We start from the raw sequence: 8,392 nt of genomic DNA, 5'->3' as shown, positions 1-8,392 counted from the left end.
GCCGGGCCCGGCCGCGCGGCGCGGGGGGGACGCGCCGCCACCGCCGCAGGATGAGCGGCGCTGCCCGCGCTGGACCCGGGGGTGAGTGCCGAGCGCTGCCCGGGGAACGGGCGGGCTCCCCCCGCCGCCCCACTCAGCCCCTCCCAGCCGCGGGGAAGGCGGGGACTCCGGTACCGGGAGGGCGGCCTTGGCGAGGGGCGGCGGTCCCGGCGCTGGGCGCGGGGCTGTACCCGTGGGGCGGGCGACAAAGAGCTGGGAGGCGGCGGGGCGGGGGTCGAGCAGGACTGGGATCCCGCGGCTGGAGCCGGTCCCGGAGCACTGGGGTGACCCCAGCGCAGCTGCTGTGGGGGAGCGGTGACTGCCAGTGCTCAGAGGGGAGCAGCGCCGGGCGGGCCGGGGTGYTCCGTGCCTGCCCGGGGTTCCGCTGCCAGGGCGAGGGATTCGCGGTGAAGTTACTACAAGGAATGACTCAGCCTGGCAGCGCCTCCGTGCTCGCCGTCGGTCGAGCGAACGCCGTGCAGAAGCGTTGTGTGTTTACAAACGTTGTTCTGCCTCTCCCTCGGTTGTTTACTTGGTCCTGCTCCCTCGGAAGCATGTGTCCTGTAATGAATTTTTCCTTCACTTTCTCGGCTTACGGCTCTTTAGTAGACTTTCAGGCTGTTCTGTTGATCAGTGCTTGCTTTTGTTTCTCACTGACCCCCAAAGTACTGGCTGCCAGTGATCCAGAGGTAGAAATGCTAATATAAATGYTGAGAGAGTTAAGTGAGCTGATCTTTGTAATGCTCGTGTTTCTTGCTTAATGTCATCTAGACATGAAATAAGTCACATGTGGTCCTGAGAAGCCCAGAAATGTTAGTTTAGACTTAATGTAACCATRGCTTTTTTTTCTCTTGTGTCATTTGTTTTTGTCTGAAGTAATTACATGGTATGTCCTGGCCATGAGCCATTTCTTGTGGTTCATATTTTAAGCTTTCACCTTTCTTTCTTTATGGGAAAGAATGAGAAGTTTGAGGCTTTGGAGTTTTTTTTTTCCTTCTATTCACTGATTGTGTCAGAAATAGTTTGTGCTGTTGACTTTATGGAAGGACTTACACTTCTGGAAGTGTGTGTTTGACTGTATGGTAGAAGATACCTCAGCAATGCTGGAGGAAAAAACGTGGAAAGAGTGGAAAAACATGTTTAATACAGTTGAAATTTATGCAGCTGAGAAGTACTGTGAGGAATAGCACTGTAAATAGAATCAGAATTATAGAATGCCTTGGGTTGGAAGGGACCTTAAAGATCATCTGGTTCCARCCTCCCTGCCATGGACAGGGACACYTTTCACTAGACCAGATTGCTCAAAACCCTATCCAGTCTGTCCCTAAACACTTCCAGGGATGGGACATCCACAGCTTCTCTGGGAAACCTGTTCCAGTGTCTCACCATCCTCACAGTAAGGAATTTCTAAACTTACTTTCTTTCAGTTTAAAGCCGTGGCCCCTTGTCACCTTCCACATATACCCTTCTAAAAAGTCCATCTCCATACTTCAGGGAAGTACGTAATAATAATAATAATGAAAATGTGAACTATGGTGATATATTTAAGTTGTGGATTTTAAGAATAATTAATATGTAATACCTTGGAAATTTTTAAAAGATGAAGCACATGAAGAAAGGACCTTACTGTTATCTGGTGGTCTAACACAAACTTTTGTGCCAAGAAGCAAATACTAACAGGAAAGCATTTAGATATTCTAACATCATKAAGTTTAGTTTAAATTAAAGTATGYGGAGGATCTATTTGTATTTATTCTAAGTGCTGCCTGGAACTCAAAATGGTTTTATTTTATTGTGTTGGGAGTAGTAAAGAAAATGACTTTCTGAAGSACACGTGGTAAGGGACTTCAGATATACCAGTTTTAGAGCTGGAAATACAAACAGGATCTTTTGGGATAAGGGATTATTGTTAGATAGACCGAACTGCGCTTTGGAAGTACATTAGTATTGTACACTTTGTACAAGCAGCTGTGTATTTTGTAGATTGTAAAATAGCAATCTGTCTTACCCTTGAGTGTGTTGTTCTAGACTTGTACTCAGCACAGATTTGGGTTAGTAGTTTCTGAGATCATGTTCAAGGGGCTGTCTTTGGCTGTCTTTCTCTCCATGTCAGGTTACTGTATTTATAATTAGAAGTGTACGCAGCAGACTTGTTCTCTGACTGGAGAAGAGGGCAAAGGTTATTTTGGGGTCTTTTGTGGTGTCTTGTTTAAGAAAGGTGTGTCCCTCCATATTGTCTGAGCACAATGATGTTAGATAGACCTGCAGAAACCAGGGTGGAAAACATAACTTCTACACTGAACTTCAGTTATTCTGGTTAAGTAGGGGACTGAGGGTGTATTGGGATAAGGGAGTAGCACATGTTGATTTGTTRCTTTTGATAAGAGTGGCAGTTACAGTAGGATCACTGTAAGGAATTTTTTTGTATGTTATTGGTGTGTCCTTAAGTCTTTATTTGCTTTTAAACTAGCAGTTACTTTCTGTGAAATACTGGCTTAGAGTGATATGAGGGTCTTGAGACTTACATTGCACAGGATGGSTTCATTAGCATGTTGAGGTAAAGTAAAAAACAGGAAGCTAAAATGACAAACTATAGAGTACATATCCAGTTGTCACACGAGCCAGTTCAGTCATTTGGATAGTGCCCAARCAGTCATATGTCTCCTTCTGCATATGCAATATTGCTCAAGAAAGTTGTGTTCCTGATTTTTGGTTCACGGCTCAGTGACAATATATGAACAATTTCTGAAGATGAGGAGGGGAGGARAAAAGCCTTACGACTTTCAAGGAGCCTATTAATTGTTAACATTCTGATGCAAAGTTGTTAATCAGTATTACCGAGTAGCAAACACTTGATTACAAGATGCCAGCTTACACAATAATATTGTATTATAYTGCAGGACCTGATTGAATGCACTGATAACAAACAGGCAAAAAAAATGTATAATTAATATGTAAATTACTAATCCAATTGCAAGAATTGCAGAGTGTCTATTTTCTAGTTGATTTGCCAGACTAATGGTTTTGGTGTACAAGTTGAAAGATCCTTATGTGAATTGTGAGTTGTAAAAGTCTGTAGCACAATTAATGGTGATAAAGAAATTGCTAGCAATTATTTTTGTGAGCTAATTAACATTCTGTGGTTACTGAGAAAGTAGCTTGTCTATGTATGAGTTAATTTGTATTGCAGATCCATTCTTTATTTAGTTTTAATTTGAATTTTTCCTTTTTTTAATGTAGTTTAATTGACCAGCGAGTTGGAAGACATCATAGCCAGGTATCAGCTCTTTCTAYCCTTTCTATTTGTAAGCAGGGATGGAAGTGGATATACTTTGTGCTTTCTAATAGGATTGAGGCATAACTATATTGTTAATAATACATGATTAACATTTCCATACCAGTTGTTGGAACTTGTCAGTAGAAATATCAAAACCAATTTATTGATATCACATTTACATTCATAGGTTGAGACAGGACTGGTCAGGAAAAACACCAAGGCTTTCAGGGCAATGCTTGCTTGTCTTCTGTCCATCTCCAGGTGTGCATTTTCCTTTTGTTGTTCAGGTTTGCAGTTTATGGTTCAGCAGGGCTCAAAATACCAGCTCAGCAGCAGCTCAGTGTAGCTTTTTATGTCCATCCAAGATGTTGACAGTTTCTTTTGGAAACAGATTTTGCAGCTGGGCCTGCTGTCTTTATCGCATCAAGGTGAAACGATTATGGTGTGCTATATATAAAGCTGTAGTAGTTTGTGCATCTAGAAAATAAGCTGTGGTAGAATATGGTAGTCTCTTTTCTATGTGGAAAGGCTTGCTTGAGTGCTGTATGAATTTCTTTCTGACCTGTGTTGATTACTTGTTGGTGGAAAGTAAAATGTAAAACTGCTTTGTTGGCTAGTTTTGTTCCAAATGTCCTGCATCTGTCTTGCTGTGTAATGTTATAGGATCAATGAGAAGAATGGTATGTGTGTATTTGAGAGCAGCTCTGCCTAAGTAATTTTCTAATGGATTTTTAACGGACTTCAGAACATGATTTTATTTTTTCTTTGTAACAAAGTTAATSTTCTCTTACTCCTTAGGACTTTCTTTTGGAACAGTGTTTTTTCTTTATCAGGAGAGTAGGAAAGTTGTGGTGGCAGTAGAGAAATAGTATTTTCAGTATTTTGATTGCATGTTGTTTTTATTTGGAGAGATTAGGTTGAATTAGTATCTATATGATACATCAATCTTCATTATTATTCTTGAAGATGTGTTTGACAGGCCAGCATGYTGTTTTCACTTTGAACAGATTGAAAAACAGTATTATTTTAGAGGTGGAATGCAGTATTGAAGAACTAATGATAGGGAAAGTTTTTCTTACATCGTGGGTTCAAAAAAGTCATACCATCCTTAACAAAGCTGAARTAAAAATTCTATAAGAATTACACTTTGCTGAGACCTGAGGTAGCTGTTTCTAAATTACCAAATTTTATTTTGATTTAGTATTCAAGTTTTTTTGTAACTGACTTATCTGCCTTTTTTTTTTCTGTTAATGGCATTTTATGCTCTTTTTTGTGTTGTAGATATAGTTGAAGTACTTTTTGCTTTTTATTATTTGAATGGTGTTTTTCTCCTGATATTACAGGGACTTTCAGTATCAGTGGTTTATCTCAAACTTTGAGTTTGTTGATGCCAAGTAGCTGTGCTGGTACATCAAAAGTGTGAAAATTTGACMCTTATTTATTATAGTTGTGCTTAGGATAAACAGTTCATTCTGACAAAATGGTGCTTTTATTTATACAGTTTTTCTYCCATCCTCCACAGTGTGTATTTTTATTAAATTCCGATGAAGAGAAGATTCTTACATAAGAATATATTGTGTAACAGGACTAGAAGCTCTCTTCTAATACATTGTGCTTATGCTATATTGCAAGTGTTCTACTAGTAAGTTCAAGCTGACTTGTCTATTTAAAAATATTCTTTACAAGTCCTCGTGTTGTCTGCTGATTGAGAAGAGACTTGATTCTCACCCCAGTGAATGGTTTGAATATATGACTCAAAATTCTCACTTGTGTCTGAATGAAAGGGGGGGAGGGGTAAAGTGTAAACTTGCCTTTTTATATGAAAGGCTTGGTGGTAAAATACCTATAAATTTCCAAAAGCAAATATATTGTGACAGTATTTTCACATGTACATTATGGCTGTAAATAGCACACCCAGGGTTCCATAAGGCAGGAGCATAGTTGTAATACCTCAGTCATTGTAAATTGTGGGTTTCTTTGATCATTGTCTAGTTCTTAAGTTGGTAGTATTGCATAAAAGGATTTATCAACTGCACTTCATTCGCTGTTTTAAACTACCAAAGATTCATATTCCAGCAAGGTAAAGAAGAGCAGATGAGAAATAGGAAGCACCTTCTTGAGATTAGAGACAATTTAATATTCTTCAAACAATCCTGCATCATTTCTCAGCACATTGCTGTTACTTTCTTTTACATTGATKGCAATAGAGATCTGAAGGTGATTTGTAAATATGTGATATCCAAAAAGAGTAATGAACTGATCTGAGAAGAATCTAGACATTTCTGAATATGTATTCSTAGAGGGACTGGGGGTTATATAGGCACTGCATCTTGGTGATGGTCATTTRCTTAACTGTTTCATATACCACTGAAAATCAAATGCTGATGAATAGGAGGTTAATAGGTGACATGTGAATTATAACTTAAAAAAAAGAAATTTGATTGATTCCATCTTTACGTCAGGAAAGATCAAATACTAATTTTATAATTAGTATAGGATAAGAAAAATTTGAAACAAGTCTGGAAGTTGTAAATCAATTGAATGGTTTACCAAGATGGTAGTRGATTTCCTTATTACTAGAAAACTTCAATGGTACTTGAAAATCTGATCGCTTATTAATAGAAATTAAGGAAGAGCCTGTGACTTTTATGTAGGCAGTCAGACTAAATCACAAGGATCTTTACTTGCCTTAMATTTCATTATTGTCAATCTTTTACTTTCTTTTCCATCTGTAGTGTTTTTATTCCATTTATTCAGTCTTACGTTTTGTGTTTTCATCTTTTACATAGTTCTGGCCAAGATTTTTGTCTTTTCCACATAAAAGTTGTAGCAGTAGGATGTTGTATCTGAAGAGAGAAGAACAGGGRAAATGACCTCCTGGAGTATAGTTTGAGAAACTCTGTCCTCTGTTGCACCTGCAGTAATTGCCCACTTTTAAGTTATCTCAGCCTGCTCTTTAAGAGGGTACTGGTTTGGGTTTTCTCCTAGGTTTCCATTTCTAAAAAGTGATCTATTAGTAACTGAGGATGGCATGGGCAGTTAGAAATGTGAATGATGCCTTCCGAAAATTTTCACTTGTCTTCTTCAGTGATGGTTCTGATGTTCAGTATCCTCTGTATTCATTGGYTGCTTTCCAGCCTTAGTTGAAGTGTAGCAGTTTGTGGAGTTGTGTGGTGGACCAGATCATGGACCCCATTTGAGCTATCAGTATCCTGGGGAAGTATGCTGTTTCTAACTTACTACTGCAAAGTAATCCAGCTTATTTCACAGAAGTACGGATAGTTGCACCACTGAAAGTTGGTGCAGGGAAAGGAGCAGAAGAACTGTCTGGGGAAAGGGATTCATACTCATTCTAGTGCTCCTTCTGTTACCAGAGTTTGTGGTATTGGTTAATCAGAGAGAGTGTTAGTGGAAGGAGCATTGGTGCTGACTTGTCTGAGTTTGGTATAAGAAAGAATGGAATTTTTGTTGTCTGTTTCTTGCAGAATTGTTTGCAAACACTGGAAGATTTTACATGATAATTATTTTAAAGAGTATGTGCCTACAGGAAGAACCTTCCCAGCAGTATGGAGTCAGTCAGTAACTTGAATAAAACCACCTGGAGCTCTGTCTACCCGAGAGCACTGATCTTTGCAAAGAGAATGTATTAATCTGTGTAATTCGAGGCAAGCTTATACTCCACAAATGCTTTGAAATGGCAAAATTATACATTAAAAAAGAAAAATCTGACAAAACCTTCAGTTAACTTTGTCAAAAACTAAGGCACAGACAGCTGTGGAAAGACTTGTTTCCATCAATTAAAAACAAAAAAAGGAAAGAAAGAAAAGGGATACTTCTACAGGCTGTGTGCTGTTTCCTAGCAATAAGATTGTCAGAAATTCTTGGTTTGTTTTCTGACTTGTACCTGTTAACTGAGGCACAGAACTGTCTTTCACTTTCTATCATGAGAGAGGTGTGGGGCTTTGAAAAATGTGGTAAACTTATATTTACTGTTGGAAGAGGAGAACTTTTGTCTGAACTGCTATATGGACTGTCTTTTGGCAGCTCCTCAAAATAAAGAGAACAGCACTGTGAGTAGATGCTAACCAGTAGATCTGAAGCTTCATAATCACATCCATATGGAATCATGACACAGTGCCTAATGATGCGCTTGTTGGCTCATGAACATGTTTGAAACTGTTGCTTTATTAGAATTCACCGTGTAAATTTTGTCTGAACTTGTGAGAAGCTGCATTGTTTTGGACCACACCAATTTCAAAACTACTCTTTAATGCTCACTGTTTTCGTGCCTGCCCAGATGCATTTTTGCTTTTGATCTTCGCTTTCACCCTTGATGTTGTTGAGGATCTCTGAAGGCATTGAAGCACCTGTTTAGCTGAATGAGGAGCTTTCATGCAATTCAGAGTTGCAGAAACAACTGAATATGATGGCCATATGTAACTGAAATACTAGGTATTATAACTCTTAAGTATTTTATATAATACTTCATATTATATAAAATGATCCATCTTAAAGGAGGGAAACGGGGGAAGAAGCCTCTTACACTATGAAATACTCAATTACTGACTTCTGAAATTCCTCTATAGTGAATTGGGAAGTATGGGCTTAGTAATGTGTCCTCGTTGCTCTACAGAATTCCACCTTGGCTCTTCAGCTGGGTGGAAAAGACTTTGCTGACCAGCAGCTGAGTTTGAGGGCTGCTAAGAACACAGTGACTGTTGGAGATGCTGTAATTAAATAACCGCCTCTGTGCCTGATGCACATCTCAACACAGTATAAATAGAGCTCCAGATGGCACCTTACAGATGTCAGGGATTGACAGCCTTTCTTTAAGACTAGTGTGGCTTGAATGTGAGTTTTATGGGCTTTGATATGAGGTGGCAATGAGAGATAGGATCTCCACCTGCAGTAATATATATCTCAGTGATTAAATGCGATCTTCTCATTAAATTTATTTTGGAGGAGTAAGGGAATTAAATTGTTCTCTACAACTGGGTCAGGAGGAGCCCTGCTACTTAATCATCAAGTAGCTCAGGTTTGTTTTTTTTTTTTTTTTTATTTTTTTTTTTTTTTTTT

Source organism: Malurus melanocephalus, unplaced genomic scaffold, assembly GCF_030028575.1.
Source record: "Malurus melanocephalus ecotype Western Australia unplaced genomic scaffold, MMel_1.1 scaffold_90, whole genome shotgun sequence".
Taxonomy (NCBI): Eukaryota; Metazoa; Chordata; class Aves; order Passeriformes; family Maluridae; genus Malurus; species Malurus melanocephalus.
This window is presented reverse-complemented; position numbering follows the sequence as displayed.